This window comes from Octopus bimaculoides, chromosome 23, assembly GCF_046866305.1.
Source record: "Octopus bimaculoides isolate indiv1 chromosome 23, ASM4686630v1, whole genome shotgun sequence".
NCBI lineage: Eukaryota > Metazoa > Mollusca > Cephalopoda > Octopoda > Octopodidae > Octopus > Octopus bimaculoides.
This window is the reverse complement of record NC_142950.1, coordinates 8,745,255-8,769,456: the sequence shown is the minus strand read 5'-3', so window position 1 is coordinate 8,769,456 and position 24,202 is coordinate 8,745,255. Positions and strand designations below refer to the sequence as shown.

Genomic DNA, 24,202 nt, shown 5'->3' with positions numbered 1-24,202 from the left:
GCTGAATTAAGGTGATTCCGAAATGTATCGTAGAACAACCGTAACAACTGCAACGTCGTAAGTTCCATTTCATGGAAGCGCGTTGTCTCACTGAGCAAAACATTTTATTTCATTTTACGTGGCTCCAAAACACCCAACTAGCAAAATAAAGTAGTACCTGTAATTCAAAAGGACCAGCCTTGTCATATTCTCTGTCATTCTGGATCCGCTTGAAAATTATGTTGAGGGTAAGCGCGCCTGCGGTGTGCCGAACCACTTGCACGTTAATTTCACGAGCAGGCTGTTCCGTTGATTAGATCAACTGGAACCCTTGCCGTAACCGACGGAGTGCCAGTTAATATATAATACTATACAGGTAGCGGTTAAGAGTACTAAAATACATAAACGCAGTAAAATAGAAGAGGGTGTGATACAGCACAACGATGATCGCAATGGCTGACGAACGCTGTTATTTTTTTTCAGCAACGCCTTTAATACAGATTGATTTCAATGTATTGGATGACATCTTTATAAGAGACACTTATATATAACAATTGTCAGGCAGATGATAATAAAAATTGTCCTACTGTATAAAGAAGAATTATCTTCGATTTCTGGCTTATAAGAAAAAATATTAACCGTTTCCAATCTATGATTCTTTAGCAGTCTTGTACTCGCTGCTAAAATATCTCTCAACATATATCGATTCGCAAACAATAGCTCCAATCGTATTGTACCGTCGGCTTCCATTTTCTGGTCGTTTCCTTTTGTACTAATTTCTGCTTTATTTTATTTAGTAGTTTCCTTTGCTGTTAGCTTCTGCAAAATATCAATGCTTGTTTGCATTTCAGGAAAAACGTTGATAAATCTCTATTTTATAACTTTGTATTCTTTGAAATGAGATGAATTTTTTTCCACGAAGGTGGACATTCTTTCAAGGAAGAATGGGATTGTTCAGTTTTATCATTGCATGTTACTGCCACTACCCTATTCTTTTGTAAAGTTTCTGTCCTGACGTCATCGTAAACCTAATCTCATAACAATGAGACTTCATTGGCGTAACTATTTCGTTTCTTGGAAATTTGTTTAGTAAACTATAGTGATTAATAAATAGCTGTTTCTTAAACGAAACCATAACTCAACAATATCGAATTAATGTAATTGCAGTTGCTGGTGATGCGCTTGTTCTTTAAACTCAGTGAGTTGCAGTACTTTCCGGTCGAAATGCAAGTTAACTGGGTTGCCTTTCTCTGATGAAGTGTCGCTACGCAGAAACATGTTGCTTGGCTGTCTGATGACGTCACGCTATAAGGGAAAATTTTGTCCGATACTAAACGTGTCGAATCTCTTTCAGCATTCAAATCCATAGAAATGTGTTAAATATAACGTACGCGTAAAACACACTAAACTATATAATCCGTTGATGAAGTAACACTCTAATGTCCAAAACCGCAAATATTACGTAAATTTTCATTTCGAATTTTATGTAAACTGGCGTTGCAAGCAGAATTAGTGCAGAAACTATTCTAACGAACCATTAAATATGTGTTAAAAGATTTATTTGCCTTATTGTTTGGAGTGTATACACACGCACACACATACACATATATTGTAGTTTTGACAATTAATACATACAATATTGTATCTTTAAAATAGAACAAAAATGAATCTGCCACGGAGGAGACATGAATGTTATGATAAAATAGCCAGGACAGAGCAATATAAACATCAGTTTAGTTACCTGTTGACATACGCTGTGGAGCAATATTATCTATAGTAGTAGATATGAAAATAAATAGCTATTAAATTGATTGCTTCACATACTAATTAAAGTTTTGTACGTCTAGTATTCATCAATAACAGAGATGAGATTAATAGTAGTCACATGGCTGCTGTTTGTAATAGTTTATTCAACGGTAAATGTTGGTGGAAAGGGCAAAAAATGTGAGGATTTTCTGAAGACCGACGAGACGAAACGGGTCAATGATAAAGTAAATAAGGAACTAAGTAAATAATTGGAATGTACTTAAGAATTCTCACGTAGTCTTTAACTACCTTTAATGAATAACTATGTCTCTATGTATATTTAAGCACATGTACCACTACATATACATACAAACACACGCATACTCAAGTACACACAGAGAGCCCCTCATACATATATATATATATATATATATATATATATATATATATATATGCATATGTGTATATATATATATATATATATATATATATATATATATGTATATATATATATATATATATATATATATATATATATGTATATATATATATATGCATATGTGTATATATATATATATATATATATATATATATGTATATATATAGACTTAAGTACATACACACACATACTCATATATATATATATACCTCTATGTGTTTGCATGTGGGTGCGGGCATACAACTATACATGCATATGTATGTATATATAAATGTCTATATATATACATATATTTGTACATATGCTTATATACATGTATATATACATGTACATATGTATATATATATGTACATGTATGTATATATATATATATATATATATATATAAATAATGTATACATACATGTATATGTATGTATATATATATTTACATACATGTGTGTGTACGTGTGTGTAGTGTGTGTGAGTGTGTTTATGCGTGTACTTAAATACATATGTATATGTATAGATATATACATATATATATATATGTATATATACGTGTACAACTATAAGTGTATGTATGTATGTATGTATGTATATGAATATGCATAAACATACACGCTTACTCATACATACATATCTGTGTGCGTATGTGTGTGTGCGTGTGAGTATATAGGCACATATACATATATATGTGTGTGCGCATGCGTATGTGCATGCGTATGTGCACGTATATATATTGAGAGAGAAGGAGAGAGAGACAGAGTGAGTGGGAGAAGAACAAGAGACAGGAGATAGACAGAATACACATGCAAGTATAATGCTTTGTTCCTTCTGGCGCCAGAGCAGCCAGGAAGTGTTTCCTTCCATTTCAAATATCTGTCTAATGTATTGTCAGAGATAAATCTACCCAAATCTCACTGAAACGGAACATCGCATGAATGAAGAAAGCACTTTAGCTATTAAACCGTAGGTCTATAGCGTACGTCATTCACTCAAATACCATCATAGTATATCATATATGTTCTTATATTATCTTATCACGCTTCCTCACGTTATTTAACCTACAAAGGTCTCTCTTCTTGTTTCGTCGGTGCAAATGGCGGTCGTTTAATATTATGGTTAGCCAATGGCCTGTCCGTATGTATGTATATATATATATATATATATATATATATGTAGTATATCACACACATACACACACACAGACACACACAGACACACACAGACACACACACACACACACACACACATATATATATATATATATACATATAAATATATATATATATACATATAAATATATATATATATACATATAAATATATAGTTATACATATATATATATAGTTATACATATATATATATAGTTATACATATATATATATATAGATATACATATATATATATACATATATATATATATAGATATACATATATATATATAGTTATACATATATATATATATATAGATATACATATATATATATATATACATATATATATATATAGTTATACATATATATATAGATATACATATATATATATATATAGTTATACATATATATATATATAGTTATACATATATATATAGTTATACATATATATATATATATAGTTATACATATATATATATATAGTTATACATATATATATATATAGTTATACATATATATATATATAGTTATACATATATATATATATAGTTATACATATATATATATATAGTTATACATATATATATATATAGTTATACATATATATATATATAGTTATACATATATATATATATAGTTATACATATATATATATATAGTTATACATATATATATATATAGTTATACATATATATATATATAGTTATACATATATATATAGATATACATATATATATATAGATATACATATATATATATATACATATATATATATATAGATATACATATATATATATATATATAGATATACATATATATATATATATAGATATACATATATATATAGATATACATATATATATATATAGATATACATATATATATATATAGATATACATATATATATATATATAGATATACATATATATATATATATAGATATACATATATATATATATAGATATACATATATATATATATAGATATACATATATATATATATATAGATATACATATATATATATATATAGATATACATACATATATATATATATATAGATATACATATATATATATATATAGATATACATATATATATATATATAGATATACATACATATATATATATATATATACAAAAGCAAAAACAATAATAATCCTTTCTATAAAAGGCGCAAGGGGTGAAATTTTGTGGGGAGGAGGCTAGACGATTACAACGACACCACTGGTCCGCTGGGACTCATTTCGTTGATTTTCAAAGGATGATAGGCAAAGTGAGCTACGACAGAATTACACAAAAAGCCGGAAGAAATGCTGCGAAGCATTTTGTCCAGCGTGCTAACGAGTCTGCCAGCTTACCGCTTTAATAATCCTTTCTACTATAGGCACAAGGCCTGCACTTTGGTGGAGGAGGGGGTTAGTCGATTTCAGTGACCTCAGTGTATAACTGGTACTTATTTTGTCGACCCCGAAAGGATGAAAGGCAAAGTCGACCTCGGTGGAATTTGAACTCAGAACGTACAGACAAACGAAATGCCGCTAAGCATTTCGCCCAGCGTGCTAACGACACCGCCAGCTCACCGCCTTAATAATAGCATTATTTTATCCGCTCCGGGCACAAAGCCTGCAATTTTGGAGGGTGGGGTTAGTCCGTTACATAGACCCTAGTAGTTCACTGGTACTTAATCTACTCTGATAGGATGAAGGAGAAAGTCGAACTGCTAAGTTTTATATACGGCGCGGTAACCATTCTCTCCACTCGCTGCCCTAACAACAACAACAGAAACAATAATAATAATAATAGCAATATGATGTGCATATATAAGTGTGTGCGTACACATGCCAGTATGTATATATATATATATAATCATAAATATACAGGGATTAGCATTGAGTTGCTTCTCCAACATACTGAAAATTTAGAAATAGCAGTCAAAGAACTACTGATTCTAAACTACAAATATTTTTTCTAGGTGGATGGCGATATTTCTACTCTTAACCGTGAAACGTCATATCCAATTAACTAAAGGCAGGTTTGTTTTTGCTTTTCCCTTCGGTTTTTTGTTCTATGTGTGCCATAAATATCGCCATCTGCCTAGAGAAAAAATTTGTAGTTTAGAATCAGTAGTTCTTTGACTGCTATTTCTAAATTTCCAGTATGTTGGAGAAGCAACTCAATGCTAATCCCTGTATATTTATGATGATAAATGGTTTTACCGATAAAGGTTTTTTCATACTGAACTACTTGGCAAAATTGTTAATTATTAATTCTATTACTAATTGACGATTCCGTGCCCTTATTCTTGTATATTATATATATATATATATATATATATATATATATATATATACATATACATGTATATATATTTATATATACACATGTATATATATTTATATATACACATGTATATATATATATATATATATACACACACACGTAGATACACATACACACATATACACACATGTACACACACAGACATACTCACACATATGTACACATCTATACTGTGTATATATATATATATATACACACACACATAGATACACATACACACATATACACACACAGACATACACACACATATGTACACATCTATACTGTGTATATATATATATACACACATGTATATATGTATATACACACACACATATATACACATATATTGTATGTATATATATATATACAAACATATATTGTATGTATATATATATATATATATATATATACACATATATATTGTATGTATATATATATATATATATATATATATATATATACACATATATATTGTATGTATATATATATATATATATACACACATATTGTATGTATATATATATATAAATATACACATATATTGTATGTGTATATATATATATATATACACATATATATTGTATGTATATATATATAGATGCACATGCAACAATACAAAGATACATATTTTTATTAACTGTACATTGAAATTATATTTCTACAACAGAATTGTCGCCGATTAATATTATTTTATAATATCATATTTCCGCTCATACCAATAAACAACAACAATCACAACAATAAGAACAACAATCACAACAACAAATCCATTTTTGCTGTTGTTTTTGTTTTTTTTCGCTGCTTTTAATTTTTTTTTTGTTGTTCTTTTAACTAACTTCTTGGCAGAAAGTTCGTTCGTTCGCAGCTGGTGTTTTGTTATTAATTTCTTGTTATTGGTATCGAAATATATAATAGCTTAACTACGTCTATATACCTTTCAATGCCTAGAAAATGAAAGCAAGCAAAATTTCTGTCCGTTTTACTCTTTTTCTCTTTCTTCCTTTCATTCTTACTTTCTTTTTGTTTTTGTTTTTAGCAACAGGAGTCTATAGTAACGTATATTTCTAGTCTCGGTTGTATAATAAGAGGATTGCTTCCCAGCCACACAGTCTCGACTTCCAAGCCACCCAATTCTTTGTCATATATATATATATATATATATATATATATGTATGTATATATATAAATAAATAAATGCGCCCTTTTAAAACCTAGCCAGGCTCACGAGCCCGGTTTCCCGGTTTCAATGACGTATGTGTCCCCCAGCTGGACGGGAGGCCAGTCCATCGCAGCGTTGCTCATTTTTGCCCGCTGAGTGGACTGGAGCAACGTGAAATGAAGTGTTTTGCTCAAGAACACAACGCGTCGCACGGTCCAGGAATCGAAACCACAATCTTACGCTCATGGTGCTGACACCCTAACCACTAAGCCACACGCCTCCACTAATATATATATATATATATATATATATATATATATATATATATATAGAGAGAGAGAGAGAGAGAGAGAGAGATAGAGAGAAAGAGAGAGAGAAAGAGATAGAGAGAGAGAGAAATAGAGAGAGAGAAAGAGAGAGAGAGAGAAAGAGAGAGAGAGAGAGAGAGAGAGATTCATAGACGCAGGCGTTGGTGTGAGGTAAGGAGATTGCTTTCCCCTCGGCGGAATTTGAACTCAGAACGTAAAGACAGACGAAATATCAGTAACCAGCCTTTTCTATACACAATATAAATATCATACATACCGATGTTTTTTTCCAATTTCGCGAGGTCGATAAAATACAATCGATCCCATTCTGTAATCGAGATAATCCATTTTCTAGTTACGGTTGTTGTTGTTGTTGTTGCTGTTATCGTCGTCGTCGTTGTTGGTGGTTAACCCCCAGACCAAACTCAATCGAACAAAAACATGATTAGAACTTTTCTCAGGAGAAAACAATCTATTGGGTTTTTTTGGGTTTTTCTCATTGTGTGTATGTATGTGTATGTGCGCTCACGCGTGTGTTATTACCAAGAATTGTATTAATCGAATATGTGGGATTTCTTCATTTTTTTTTCTTTTTTATGGTCGGTCATGTGATTTGAGTGAGATTTAACTTTTATATTCTCACACCTAGATACATACTAGCACGAGTACGCACTCGTATTCTCTCACTGCTAAACGTCGGCTGGTCTACCTTTATCCAATACTTAGAGCTAGTTTGCAGAATAGCCGCTCTCAAACGCATGTCACGAGAAATAACTGGATTTACCACCGACTTTTAAAAATATAATTTAAGATTTATAAAAGATCCACGCAAATACTTGATCAGGTTCAAATCTTCATTTTGTCATATACTACACCTGTGGGTTGGTAGAACGTCAGACCAAAAATATGATTTGATATTTAATCTGGCATATTAAGTACTGCGGTCGAATTCCGCCGAGGTCGACTTTGCCTTTCATCCTTTTGAAATCAATAAATTAAATACCAGTGAAATACTAGGGTTGATGTTATCGACTAGTCCCCTCCCACCACCACCTCAAAATTTCAGGCCTTCCGCCTTTATTAGAAATTATTATTATTATTATTATTATTATTATTATATAAGGCGGCGAGCTGGCAGAATCGTCAGCACGCCGGGCGAAATGCTTAGCGGCATTTCGAGCGTCTTTACGTTCTGAGTTCAAATTCCGCCCAAGTAGACTTTGCCTTTCATCCTTTCGGAGTCAATAAATTATGTACCAGCGAATCACTAGGGTCGATGTAATCGATTAGTCCATTTCCCCCCAAATTCTAGGCCTTGTGCCTTTAGTGGAAAGGATTATTATTATTATTATTATTATTGAGGCACCGATCCGGCAGAATCGTTAGCACGCCGGGAAATATGCTTAGCGTTCGTCTGTCTCTACCTTCTCAGTTCAAATTCCGCCGAGGTCGACTTTACATTTCAACCGTTCGAGTTCGATGAAATAAGTACCAGTTGATCACTGGGGTCGAAATTTCAGGCTTTGTGTCTATAGTGGAAGGATTATTATTATTAATCTCCTACCCCTGAATTGTGGACCTTGTGCCTAGATCAAGATTAATTATTAATTGTCGTGGCTGATCTGGAGTTGAGCAATAACAAAAAGAGTGACGTAACGAATAAAGTTTTTATGTCGCCACTTGACCTGTGCAAAATAACAGCCGAATTCTTTTGAGCCAAACCACCTACAGTTTAGAAAAAAAATTGTAGGACATAGATAAAGTCCTAGACGTCTATATATAGACCCTTCACACCATGCAATATCTTCAGAAGAAAAATCGTTACGCCTGCAGCAGATTTGAACTCAAGACCTACGAATTCAACGACTAATGCTTTATTACCTTAGCTACCTTATCTCTGAGTGGAGGCGCAATGGCCTAGTGGTTATGGCAGCGGTCTCACGGTCATAGGATCGCGGTTTCGATTCCCAAACCGGGCGTTGTGAGTGTTTATTGAGCGAAAATACCTAAAGCTCCACAAGGCTACGGCAGGGGATGGTGGCGAACCCTGCTGTACTCTTTCACCACAACTTTCTCTCACTCTTCCTTTCTGTTTCTGTTGTGCCTGTAATTCAAAGGGTCAGCCTTGTCACACTGTGTCACGCTGAATATCCCCGAGAACTACGTTAAGGGTACACGTGTCTGTGGAGTGCTCAGCCACTTGCACGTTAATTTCACGAACAGGCTGTTCCGTTGATCGGATCAACTGGAACCCTCGACGTCGTAAGCGACGGAGTGCCAACAACAGCCTTATCTCTGAGATGGAGCTGTTTAATAGTTTTACTGAGAATAACTCTCATAAGAAATGAAAAATAAACAAAAGACTATCAACTTGTCATAACTATTGAAAATTTCTAAATGAAGAACGTTTACATTTGTTGAAACTCAACCGAATCGCTATTTAATTCTTTAATTAACGTCATCAACTCTCAAAAGACATTTATTTATTTATTTTTTTCCTCTTTTAATGTTACAGCTGCTTTCTTCAAATGATAATACGAATTTGGTCAAAACAGAAATACTTAAACGATATTTATTTTTTCATCAAGATACGCCGATAAAATAAAATCAAATAAAATAAAATATATGAATAAAAAGATACAAGAATTTAATAAAAGATCGACACAAGCGTCGAGGAATTTATGCTACAGTTCTAATTCGAGAGAAACGGTATGTATCCTTAGAGAATTGGCATAGCGAGCAGCTCCGTCTCTGGCAGTGAATATTGTGAGAATAATTCCCCATAGCCTAATTTGTACGCTGTTGATAATGGAAATAAAACCAAACCGTCTTACTGAATTTTTTAAAGAATTCTCGAATTCTAAATGGAGTAATTTGCAAAGTTGAAATGTGAAATGAATAAATAATGGTATTTATTGGAATTATTCAGCTATACAGTATCTATATGTTTGTCAGATAAATTCATTCGCTTTTTATTATTTTTTTTATTTTTAATGTTTAACCTTTCCTATGTTACTTGAATAAACACAAAATTTTATTTTTTCGTAGTTATATGGATTCTTTTTCTATTTTTGTAGTTCTACTCTTCCTGCACAAATGCTCATGATTTTTAAAATTTGAATAAATCTTCATCTCTTTTCAGATATTATTACAATGCAAAGTCAAGTTGTAAAAAAAAAAAAAAAAAAAAATAAGAGAGAGAAGCGAAAGAATTTATAAGGCAACCCAACAACTGACGAGAAATTTTTGAAGTATATTTTTGCCACGATGAGCAATATCGGTTTCAAATTTTGGCGCAAGACCACAAATTTCGCGGGTGAGCGTAAATCGATTACATCGACTCTAGTGCTCCGAAGAGATGAAAGCCGAATTCGCCCCCGATGAAATTTGAACTCAAGACGTAAAGACGGGTGAAATACCGCAATGCATTTTACTCAGCATGCTAACGATTCTGCCAACTCGCTACTTCAAAGTTATAATAATGGCCTTAGATTTTGGCACAAGGTGAGGAAGTTCAAGGGAGAGGGTAAGTTCATTACATCGACTCCAGTGCGCAACTGATAGTTTATCGACCACGATAATATGAAAGGCAAAGCTGACCTCGACGGAATTAGAATGCAGAACATAAAGACGGACGAAATGCCCCTAAGCATTTTTTCCGGCGTGCTAATGATTCTGCCTGCTCGCCATCTCATGCAGAGTAATATTAAGATATACTATAATTTAATGCTTGTCTAATTTGTTGGTGCTTTAACAAAATGAGCAAATGAATACTAATTATCAAAAGAAAAATATTGTTATACCTTGAAATAAAATTTGATAAAACAATTTTAAAAATGTAAGAAATATTCTCCCATAAAGGGACACACTTGATATATTCACAGTTCTTCATATTAGCTTCGTAGGTGATTGGTAACCCTAGTAGTGCCTGCCGCTTATTGTTATTAAAATGAATGCCCTGATAACAATGATTATGTAAAACAAAATTGGAATGACACAGAAAACGTCTTTTTGTCTTTCTCTGTCTATCTTTCTCGCTCTCTCTCTCTCTTTCTCTCTCTACGTTGTACTGGGTACTTTAGAGGTCCTCCCAGATCCTCCGTCCTTAATAAAACTTTCTACATGCAACGCACGGTGAGCACCGGTCCGAACCCTGATGATGATTACAAAAAAAAGAAAAGGAAGAAGAAAAACAGCAAATCATTATCTACACGAAGACGACCTTACTACCTGCCTAATGTCACTTTCGACAAGGTGCATCAGAAAAATTCTATGAGAGATTTTTGTATCACATCTCTAGTAATGAAAAGTTTCACTTTTTCAGTAAATATACGAAGACAGCCTTATTACCTACCTAACTTCATTACAAGCAGGGTGCTCCAGGAAATCTTGTGGAATCATTTTTTCTTTCATTTTCGTTTTTGTTTTTTGCTGCACTCTCTCTAATGAAGAAATTTGATGTGACAGTGGATAGATTCTATAGTGGCGGCGTCAAGCAGCAAACGAAACCGTGAATCGATGCTGAAAAGCCTGGAAAGAAAAGAACAAAATTTAATAACTACAATAGTTCCAGTGACAATTGAGATCTTAATATGGACAATTTATGTGCGCCATATTACATCGAAAAATTTATTTCCTTAAATGCTGCATGATTTCAGCTCAATCACAATTCTCTGAAGCATTTATAATATTAAAGAGTAAATTCTGAAGAATATTCAACGTACAAAATGTCCTGTTCTTAAATTTTCTATATTTTTCACTATTCCATTCAAGAGTTTCAAACGATACAAAATGTATTTGTGAAATTCTAGACATCAATCACACAGAAATCGATCGCCAAACATTGGCACAAGGCCGCACATTTTAGAGCGAGCTTTAATTGACTTAATCGACCGAAGTGTTTCCTTTAAAGTTATTTTATCGACTATGGAAATGATGAAAGGTAAACGTTTTAGCATTCAATATATTTGCAACTTCCGGTTTTTTGTGCAGTGTATGTAGTTTATTCTTTAAAATGGAAGTAGAGAAGTGAAACATTGCTTCAGAGACAACTCGTATATCAAATTCCAGCGGCGATTTAAAAGGCCACACTTATAAATATACCAATGAGAATATACTAGGAGAATTTATAGCGGTCTTCGCTAGACAAGCATGAAGTGTAATATTTTAAGGAAAAGTAGGTATGTGTGTGTGTGTTTATGTATGAGTGTTGAGGGTTAAATTGACCTCGTGACGTTCATGACTTTCCAAGAACATTAGCGGCAACATTGAAGAAAGACTTCTGTAATGAGAAATGAATGTGTGTTGTTACTTTACGCCAGTATCGGTTTTCTTTGATTCTGTGCAATGTTTCTGCATTTTGGCAAGAAATGAAACGTGAAATGTTGTAGCGGTGTAAGCTAAATGCAATGCTTTCCACTGCGAGTCGAACCCTTTCCTAACGGATTTTTCTACGTGCGTTTAACTGTATATTATAGTGTACCATCGGACTAGATTTTCGAGTTCACTAAATTGCGTATGTAGCTCGCATTTAATGCATTTAACTATGCGTTTTTCGCGCAAAAAGCATTATTGTAAAATTTTTCGAATATCATGATGCGCAAACATGGCTCTGTAGTTAAGGAGCTCACTTTGTAACTATGTGGTATAGTGTTCATTCTCACTGCGCAGTACCTTGCGCGGGCCAACCAATATCAAGAGACTGAATTTGTTGGACTGAAACTATATGGAAATCCGATGTGTGAGTGTGTATGGGTGTGTGTGTATATATATATATATATATATATATATATATATATATAATGTGTGTGTGTGTGTGTGTGAATGTGTGTGTGCGTGATTGTCCACCTCGCTGTAGCTTAATGGTCGTACTTCAGCAAATGTGGACGACAAAATAAATACCAGACTGAAAAATATAATATCCTCCGTCCGACCCGTTTGACTAAAATCCTTCAAAGGGGTCACCCGGCGTGGCCGACGTTCAATGGTTAAAACAAGTAAAAGAAAATAGATTACAATATTAATTTGATTTTCTAAGGAAACATCTTCAGAAAATGTTACTGTCCTATCAAACGTTTCGTAAATACATGCTGCTTAATACAATTTCTGAGGATATCTGATAGGATACGATTGCTGGGGATATCTGATAAGACCGAGGCCGCAGCATTTAACAAACATGAAACACATTCGCAAGTACATGTTTCTACTTCATTTTTCATCAGTTCCAATTTCGGAGTTATTTCCCTTGGTTTTCTCATAACAAATTGTCATTACTTTCTTCTCATTAGAGTTTAGTTTCAATTATTTATATATAAAAAAAATAACAGATTGTTTTTGGCCTACTGCCTTTAGTATTTTAGCACGCATTAAACTAAATAAATAACAACTTTTCATTGATTTATTAATATTTACTATTTTATTTATTTAATTATTGTTTATTTTAATTTAGTTTTGTTTTATTCAATCACTTTCTAAATACATTATATCGATTTTTAATATTTGTTCAATATTTCAAAGAAGAGACACAGTCAATTAAATCTGGTGTCTATTTTACCGACATCGGCAGATTACAGTTTAAAATGAAACGACATAGGATTAAACACCGAGTAATTTATCTAACGCTCTACTGATTCTAACACTATATTACTGTATTATATTACTGGGCCACACTAGCAGTGATCTGCTCTTGGGCAGGTCCTGTGTCTGTGAACTATCTTTCCAGTACTTTCTATATGATCTAGGTGGGCCCGTAACCCTCCCCTGCCGCCATGAAGTAGATTTCATGAACTTTGGGCACCATGACTAGAGCTGTGATGAATACTTGGGTGGTTTCCCCCGTTCCTTTCTTCAGGCAGGTGGGATTCGAACTCAGAATGTAGAGAGGCTGTAGATATACAGTAAAGCATTTCTGCCCATGCACCATCGATTTTGGCGTGCTCCTATCTGCAGAGCAGCGTGAAATGTAGTACTTTGCTCAAGAACACTACGTGCCCCGCGATCCAGGAATCGAACCGATGATCTAGCGATCATGAGTGCAACACCATAACCACTAGGCAACGCATGACTAGATGTTACCAGTATTTGTTTGATTAAATTCCTTATTCACCACTATACTCGTTTTAATAATTTGGTAGTGGCCTTCTGTGAGGCAGCACATTTAAAGGTTTGTTTTTTAATTGATCATCTAGACGACAACAGTGTTTATTTCAATCTGTTTTTAATATTTTATCAAACATTTAGATCAGTTCAAATAGGTTCAAGATAGAGTTAATCTATGTTAAGACCGTATTCACTGTCATTTGTTGTGGAGAATATTTCTCGGTTGAGGCAATAGGTGTTCAATAACAATACCAATCATTTCCAGACACCTTCTCTTGGTGGGACGACGAAAGGATTTCTAGATTCTTCGCTACCATCAGGTGCCGTCTACCACAAGAGAGAGAGAGAGAGAGAGAAAGAAAGAAAGAGAGAGAGACAGACAGACACATTTATATATATGTATATATATATATATATATATATATATATATACACACACACACACACAGAAATAGAGAGAACCCTGAAATGACGTAGTACACATTCGTTACTTAATAGTACATCAGTATCAAACCATGCTCTGATCATGCGTAACACCAGACCCGGCTAAAAAATATATAACTGTAGGCGTGTGAAAGCGGTGCTTCAAATAAGCAAACATTTAGATCATTCAAACATATGTGTACAAAGATCGTATTCAAGGCTATTTGCCGTGGAGAATATTTCTCGATTTAAGGAACAGCTGTTGCCAAACAGCACAATGATTTCTAGGCGCCCTTTCTTGGCGAAGACCTTCCTAGCTTTTTGGTTATTATCTGAATTTTTAAATAAAGGCCTTATGCTTTTACTTAGCCAAAAATGCTGTGTCGTCAGTGTAGTTACTGTAACACAATTTAAACTGACCAGTTTAGATAAGACCTAATTAATATATTATAATTAACTATATTTCATTAATCCTCCTACGAATGGAAGTTTATTACTCTTCCTCTGATGAAGGTCTAAAAAGACTTTAAACTAATCAGATCAATTTCACGTTTATTGTCGACAAAGATATTAAAAGCGTGTGTCGTTAATATTTACTTTACAAAGCGAGGATTAAATTGTATGACACAAGGAAATTTCAGGCCAAAATAAAGACACCATACGATTTTCCTCTACACAGAAATCATCTATTAACTCCTAATAGAATCGAACAGTCACGACACGTTTTAGATGGAAACGTTTTAACCACGCAACCTTGGCTGTAACGAAGTAAACATGACTACCAAGTTATATGTAGAGCTTGTTTCAATACGTCTTTCAAATAACGGGACTTGGACTTACATAAATAAATCAATATTTACTATAATCGATATTTACACATGTTCAACAAAAGCAATATTTTGTGGGTTGATTTTGATATTAAACAAATAATTCCACAACTATCTTCGACATTTTTTCCTGCTATACTAGCTTGGTGTTGAACGGAAGTCACGAAATAATGTCCAACTGAATTATCTATTGCTTTAACATTTTTTCTCTGCTCTTCGATTTCTAAATTCCAGATATGTAAAATTTTGCTGAAATTCAATTATCAATTTCTTTACATAGCAATCTTACTTTGCACATCATTTGTATTAAACCAAGCTAAAGGTTGTTTTATCCATATTTCAATATTTCGTGTGTTTTTTTTCTTTTCCAATGCGTGATGTATTAACTTACGCAGAGTTTTACATTTTATACCACGTATGACAGTTTCATATTCCGTTAATAATATCATAATTATTGTTATTTTTTATTGTATTTATTGTCATTATTATTATTATTAGCAGTAGCATCAGCAGTGAGGTGGCGGAACCGTTGGTGCGCCGGACGAAATGAGTTCAAACTCCGCCGAGTTCGATTTTGCTTTTCATCCTTTCGGCATCGATAAATTAAGTACCAGTTACGTGCTGGAATCGATCTAATCGACTGGCCCCCTCCCCCTAAATTTCGAGCCTTGTGCCTAGAGTAGAAAAGATTATTATTATTATTATTATTATTATTATTATTAGCAGCAGCAAAAGCAATAGCAGCAGTGAGCTGGCAGAAACGTTAGCACGCCAGACGAAAAGATTAGCAGCGTTTCGTCTGTCTTTACGTTCTGAGTTCAAATTCCGCTGTGGTCGATAGGTAAAATAAGTACCAGTCAAGTACTGGGGATCCATGTAATCGACTTCCCCTCCTCTCAAAAACTGAAGGCCATGTGTCAAAATTTGAGATTATTATTATTATTATAATTTTTGTTGTTGTTGGTGTTGTTGTTTTGCTTCACTTGTGTATTTTCGTTGTAATATATCGAACAAAATTTTCAACTGAAATAACTTCCGGTCGAAAACTCTTAAAAACCTTCAGCTGCTAAAATAATTTTTATTTTCTTTCTATCGCTGTATATAATATAACATCGTCTAGTTTTACACTTCTTTATCTTATAAATATATGTATATATATATTTTTCAAATATTTATTGGAAATTGTAATCTTTTTCACAATGATAACATCATGTAGCAAAACATTAGTGTATTACATACAACATCCAATTTACCTTAATTCTCTTCATTGGAAACATGTCAAGAAAAACGTTACGTATGTCTTAAAGATTTATCTTCGTATAATCCAAAATATGTACAAACATTAGATTACGCCTGAACATTGATTTATTGTAGTTTAGCTCATTCCCGATCAATTCTGATCGAAGTTGCATATGAATAAACTATTCCAACCCTAATGATTTTACATTCTTAGGGATATATACGACTTCATTACCCAATATGTTCCTTCTTTTTTCTTTTTTTTTTTTTTGAACAGAAGTAATCAAAGAACTGAGAGTTTCCTAAATGTGTCCACGAAATTCTCACTACTTGAGTCTGTTTTTTAACTTTCTGCAGATTAAGAGATATTGGTTTCAAATTTTAGCACAACGCCAGCAAGTTCGCGCCGACCCCGGAGTTTAACTGGTACTTATTTTATCGACCACGAAGGACGAAAAGTAAAGTCGAACTTCATGGAATTTGAACTCAGTACGTAAAGACGGACGAAATTCCGCTAAGTATTTTTCTCGGTGTTCTAACGATTTTGCCCGCTCACAGACTAAAGAATATTAAACAATATATCGATTCATTTTTAATGCCAAAACAGTGCGTGTTATAAGAAAAAAAATAATACAAGTCGATGGTTTGTAATTTTACCTTATATTTCAATATTTCGAGCTTAGGAACTCTTCCTCGGGAAGTCTTCGGTGTTATGGTGCTGAGATATGTTTACATCGTAAGTATTTTGAAACACGGTTGTAAATGGTGAAGCTGAAAGTAGATAAAGTCATAAATTAGGCTACTTTCGAGTCTTTTACGCAGTATTTTACGAGGAGTTATATATAGCATTGTCTTACATATATACCTATACATATATATATTTATATAAATATATACATATATACCTATAAATATACATATACATACATACACACACACACATATAGGCAAATTTATAGACGTCACTAGAGTGACAGAGGGTAGAAAGTGGTAGGGGTATTGCTAGAAATAACAGTCAAAACCACTCATTAGCCGCAAGAGCCCTATCTTAATAAGCTGACAAGGTAGGCAAACGTCTCTACGGTCGCAAGCATAGTCACAAACCGGTGATTTCGAATTTTGATGCAGAGCATCTTGAAAACATGTGCTGATTTGATAAACGGTAGAAGTGTAAACTATAAATAATATGGGTGGCTTATTAGCAATTAAAGATCCAGGGATCGAAGTGTACGAACAAAGTTAGCTTCAAGTCATCCGCAGTAAATATATATATATATATATATATATATATATATAAAACTTTCACGGACAATAGTAGTTTATTGTGACGGAAGGTTGTGGATTTTTTGGGGTATCGAAATACAATAAACTGAAAAAAGATGTTTTAATATTTCACGGTAGGCGAGCAGAGTTGCGTTCTAGGGTCGGTCTAATCAACTGCCCCATCCCAAAAAATTTCGGGCCTTGTGCCTAGAGCAGAAATGAATACATGTGTGTGTATATAAGGCGGTGAGTTGGCAGAAACGTTAGCACACCAGGCGAAATGCTTAGCGGTATTTCGTTTGTCTTTACGTTCTGCGTTCAAATTCCGACCGAGGTTGACTGACTTTTATCCTTTCGGGGTCGATAAATTAACTACCAGTTGCATACTGGTGTCGTTCTAATCGACTGGCCCCGCCTCCCCCAAACATTTCGGGCCTTGTGCCTAGAGTAGAAAAGAATATGTGTGCGCGTATGTCTGTGTGCATGTCATTGTGTGAGTGTTTGACTCCCACCCACCACTACCGCATGTGAGCTTAGTGCTTCAGCAAAAGAGAACTACAGAATAAACACCAGACTTTAAAAAAAATTACTGAGGTCGTCTACAAAAATTCTTCAACGGCGGTACCCCAGCATGGCCGCACTTTTATGACTGAAAAAAGTTTAAAACAAATAAAAACCAGGTTCATTTCTAACAGGTCGAATCCTAAAAGGTTCCTTGTTCTCTCGACAACTTGTATAATGCTGCATAGCAGAATGTAAAGTTTTCAGAGGTGAAGTGTACTCAACTGGAATCAATACCGGTGGATACCAGGTATTTATTTTATCGATTATATAACGAATTAAACCCAAGTTACGGTTATATTCAAAGTGCAAAGCGACAAAACATGGTACTGCAATGTACTTTGGTACCGCGTTTTTGTCGTTTATGCCAACCTCCCACCCTCGTTTATGTAAATAATAATGATAGTAGTAGCACAAATTTTATGGTAAATTTTGTTTGAAAATTCTACATTTTATGCAGTTTTTCCGTTTGAATAAATCTACATCGATTCCATTAATTTGATGTTATTCTTTTGTTCTTTTTCATGTTTGTGCGTGTATGTGTCTGTGTTTTTTTGTTTTTTTAAACCACCCCTATTTATCACTCATTATCATCGAAGCAGACAAAATCAACATCTGGTTGAATAAAATTTCTGGGACACAGGCACGCACGTACTCTCACACACAAGTACATACATCCTCATACAAACACACACAATATGTTTATATATAAATATATATATATATATATATATATATATATATATATATATATATATATATACATACATATGTATATATGTGTGCGTGTGCGCACCTATATATATATATATATATATATATATATATATACATACATATGTATATATATGTGTGCGTGTACGCACACACACACACACACACACATATATATATATATATATATATATATATATATATATATATATATATATATATATATATATATATATATATTAATATATTTATACATATGTCTATAATGTCTATACATATGTGTACGTATGCATGTATGTGGAATTTTCTTCCTTTTTTTTTCAAACTTTCATCGAATTAACTCAAAACTGTGAGCCTGAATAATAAAAGTTAATTTAAAGCTAATTATAAATGCATTAAAATACAAGTTTTTGACTTATTTATGGGTTCGTTTTATTTGTTAATCGTTTGGTAAATTCAATAGGGAAATCGATACTATTAGGAACCCATATATAAAATAAAAATTAACGAAAATATTGATTTCTGCTTGTAAATAAATAGAAAAATTTAGGAGTAAAACATTAATATTTTTCCCAATAATTATTAGCTGCTTAATTGTTCTGATATGGTGCTAGCCAGGAATTGAAACTGCTTTGCAATCTTCACTTTATAGTTAAGCTATCATTTAGACTCCTGATCTCTAATGTAATTAATGTCGTTTAGGTTCTCATTGAGTCTAGGGTACTGGTACCATGTTGTTGTTGGCACTCCGTCGCTTACGACGTCGAGGGTTCCAGTTGATCCGATCAACGGAACAGCCTGCTCGTGAAATTAACGTGCAAGTGGCTGAGCACTCCACAGACACGTGTACCCTTAACGTAGTTCTCGGGGATATTCAGCATGACACAGATTGTGACAAGGCTGACCCTTAGATTTACAAGCACAACAGAAACAGGAAGTAAGAGTGAGAGAAAGTTGTGGTGGAAGAGTACAGCAGGGTTCACCACCATCCCCTGCTGGAGCTTCGTGGAGCTTTAGGTGTTTTCGCTCAATAAACACTCACAACGCTCGGTCTGGGAATCGAAACCACGATCCTATCACCGTGAGACCGCTGCCCTAACCACTGGGCCATTGCGCCTCCACTCCTGTTCATTAACTGAGATAGTAAATTACAAGAGAAAAAGGACATCTATGGACCATTAATAAGGAGTTTGCGCATCCAAGAAAGGCTTTCCGCTTTTATTATTATTGGAGCAACAGGATAAATACCAACACGCCTGGAGCAAAGTATGGCTGAAATTGCATTCTTCAAGAGAGGACGAGAATCCTTAATTCATACACTACAGATTTTCACGATATCAGGGAATATAAAAATCTTGAAGACTTTAAGATTTAAGAGATGCTGGTTAAAAGCAGATGCTTTCCTTCACAACCTTGCGACCGAGCAAGTGGCTGGATAAAGTTAAGTCTAAACTAAGAAACGATAGAGACCATACAAACACATACATACTTACATAGATACATACGTATATACAGGCGTAGCTATTGGCATAAATGTGGCAGTGCGGTAAGAAATTTGCTCCCTGACGACATGGGTTTGGGTTCAGTCCAACTGCGTGGCACCTTGGGCAACTCTCGTCTACTATAGTCCAGGGCCGACTGGGGCCTTGTGAGTGGATTTCAACGGGGCTTACGAGGGGTGAGGTATATATATATTCCCAAATAAATTGCACTTCATATTTGAGGTTCCGATGATGCTATAAAGTTTTGTCCAAGCATTCTGAGTGCGCTACAACTTATAGCAGAAACAGCTGTAAGCTAATGAATTTCATAAGATAATCGTTTATTCCTTTGTTATCTCTCTTTCTTATATGTGTGTGTGTTTCGATGTGAATGTGTGTGCTCCACAACATCGCATGACGGTCGGTGTTGGTGTGTTTACATCTCCGCAAGTCTAGCAGTTTGGCGAAAGAGAGCGATACAATAAGTACTGGGTCCGATTCATTTGACTAGAAATTCTTCAAGGCGGTACCCCAGCATGGCTGCAGTCTAATGACTGAACCAAGCAAAAGATAAAATATACAATAAATATAACAACCTATAAAGAGTTCAGAGCTTTCAAAAGCGGCTCGGATTTGCGTTAATTTTTCTCGAACCCGTGAACTCATGAATCCAGTTAACCGGTTTCCGTAGCGTATAAGAGATCGAGATCTTTCGTAACGGAAGGTCGATCCGTAGCAGGATTCAATATCAGGAGTTTTGAAGGGAATGGGTGAGTTGATTCTGATCGACACAAACACTTGATTTTATCGGCTCTGAAAGAAAAGAAAGACAAATTTGATCTCGGTGGGATTCGAACTTAGAACGTAAAGAGCTGGAAGGAATACCGCTAAGCGTTTTGTAAAACGTGCTAACGATTCTGCAATCGCAACGCTTTAGATTTGTGTTTTCTATAGATTAAATAAGTTGGCTGCGAGGAAAGGCTCCATGGAAACTCACAGAAACATGTATATGTGGATGGGCCTGGCCAAATTCTTACATTCTAGCGACATGTGTATAGACGGTTAAGTGTTACCATTTACCCGTTGTTTCAAACACCAGCAAATAGATGAAGATATTTTCCTGTTTTAATTGCAATCAATTTTTATTACCTCAATGCATTTAGGATCGATACACGTCTGCTAATGGTGAAAATTGATTGACAAGAAAATGTCTCTTCGAAGGAAGAAAGAAAAATCAAATTGTTATGCATTATGTAAGAACACAACATACAAAAACATGTTCGTAGCTTTAAAAAAACAGTATTTAATATATGTTTCTTCCTTCAACTTCGTAAGAGTTGCATCTTACTGAAGTAGGCGTCTTTATATTGAAACATAGCTGCCTACATTAAAAGAAAGATAGCAGTCAATAATTATAGCAGTAAATCAGTTAAAAATTAAAATTTAAAGTGTTAGCGAGTAGAGGATTGTGAATTTAGAAAGCTTTTACGAGAATATGAGAAAATATACAAACAGGTTTAAAATTTAGTGCCTAAACATCATCTACTAAGAAGAAGAAAAAAAATCGATATTTTTCAAATGATGTTTAAATAAAAGTTCTTTCAAGTCTTATCAAAGAAGACAATGGATAATTGCTTTTGGTTCGCATTGAAGTAGACATAAATTTTGCTACTTCAAGAAAAATTTGATGTATTTTTCAACGCCAAAATATTTAAAAGCACAAAAAGATCTAAAATAAATTATGAGATTTAGTCTAATGGTCAGGGAACTAGTTAACTTTATTTTTGTTAATTATTTCTTTTTTTTTCTTTACATGTTTCCAACATTATATAAGAATTCGCAGAAGAAAGATGTGAAAAGAATCATCGACCGATAGACCAATATTTGACGGCTCTGTATACACTGACTGAAGTTATAAAATTTTTGAGAAAAGAATGCATTTGATTAAGTACCATGCTATTTATTCCAAATTAATGAGGCAATATGTACCTCCAGTTCATGAAAGTGTCTGCTTATAGAGCTCGTTTTGTTTAAGAGAAAAAAATTATACTTAACCTGCAGTAATTAGTTAGCTCCTTGAAGTGATATACAGAGAAGTTATTTACCCACGGATACACCAACATCCCATCTGAACTGGCAATCTGATATAATACAAACTCAAGTGTAGTGATAACCTTTTATACAGTATCGTTGAAAAAATAAATTGACATACCAGTTATTTAATACGTAAACTATTCTAATATTATGGAGGTTCATCAGGGAACAATCATTTGTTTACCGAGGGATTTTTTCCCCATCATGCCTTCGGCAAACGCAGAAAAATCAACGTTTCGTTGATGAAGTCGAAATAAGACCAAAGCATATCCCGATGTGTTCCCCATACACGTTGTAATAAATAAAATATATTAGTAAATTCTTACATTGTTTATTATCTATTTGTTTCCTCACTGAATGAATTTTATCTAGTAAAAGCATTTAACATTCCTTGTATTAAATATATTAAAAGTAGAACAACTATTGAACAAAAAATTGTGTTTCAAAAGAGAAATCGGAATTATTGGATATGAAACAAAATTGACTTTTAGCAACGTGGATATAGAATAGTTGAGATCAGTTTCTACGATGATACATCATAATTTTTTTTTTTAAATACCAGAGGAAAAAATTGAATTTTCCCAGAGAAACAGCAGTTAACGAAACCATGGCCATATTCAATGTATGCTCAAAGATCTCTTCTTTAACTCATTTTAGCTGTGTTCTGCGTTAAGGAAGTGGGAGGAGATTTAGTCACTACTGTATGGTTAATAACAGCCAGAACTAAGTTGAATGAACTGCATATATGTATATATATATATATATATATATATATATATATATATATATACACATACATATATATATATACACATACATATATATATATACATACATGCATATATACATACTTATATACATACATATATATTTACATACATATATATATACATATATATATATATATATATATATATATATATATGCACATAGATACATATATACACACACACACACACATATATATATATATATATATACACATATATATATATATACACATATATGTATTACACGCATACACACATATATATATACGCATATATGTACATTTACATAGATACATATATATGTATGTATATATACATACATATATGTATATATATAAACATACATATATATGTATATATGTATATATATATGTGTGCGTGTGCGTGCGTGCGTGCGTGTGTGTATGTATCTATGTATATGCAGTTTTTTTTCTCGAGCAGACAGACATCGGATTGGATTTAAAGAAAGTCAGTTTCACAAGTACTATTGATTAATTTATCGATAAGTCAGTCACTAAGATTTAGCGGGAGATTTGGAAAGACGCATTTATAAAAGTAAAAAGAATTTCAAAAATATATAAAAAAAAAAGAGAGAGAAAGAAAGAAAGAAAAAAATTTTCAATAATAAAAACCATCCAAT

At 33.3% G+C, this 24,202-nt stretch overlaps 2 long non-coding RNA genes across 2 annotated transcripts; one reads left to right on the top strand and one right to left on the bottom strand.

Moving 5' to 3' along the window:
• Window positions 1–277: 277 nt before the first annotated feature.
• On the bottom strand, window positions 278–19,051 carry LOC128250625 (uncharacterized). Its single transcript, XR_008266654.2, has 4 exons — window positions 18,620–19,051; window positions 17,337–17,450; window positions 11,447–11,622; window positions 278–1,284 (listed from the first exon to the last, which is right to left on the bottom strand). It is a non-coding gene; the product is annotated as an uncharacterized LOC128250625 (long non-coding RNA).
• Window positions 8,357–10,532, top strand: LOC149131295 (uncharacterized). The gene is made up of 2 exons (XR_016238051.1): window positions 8,357–10,000; window positions 10,235–10,532. It is a non-coding gene; the product is annotated as an uncharacterized LOC149131295 (long non-coding RNA).
• Window positions 19,052–24,202: the final 5,151 nt, after the last annotated feature.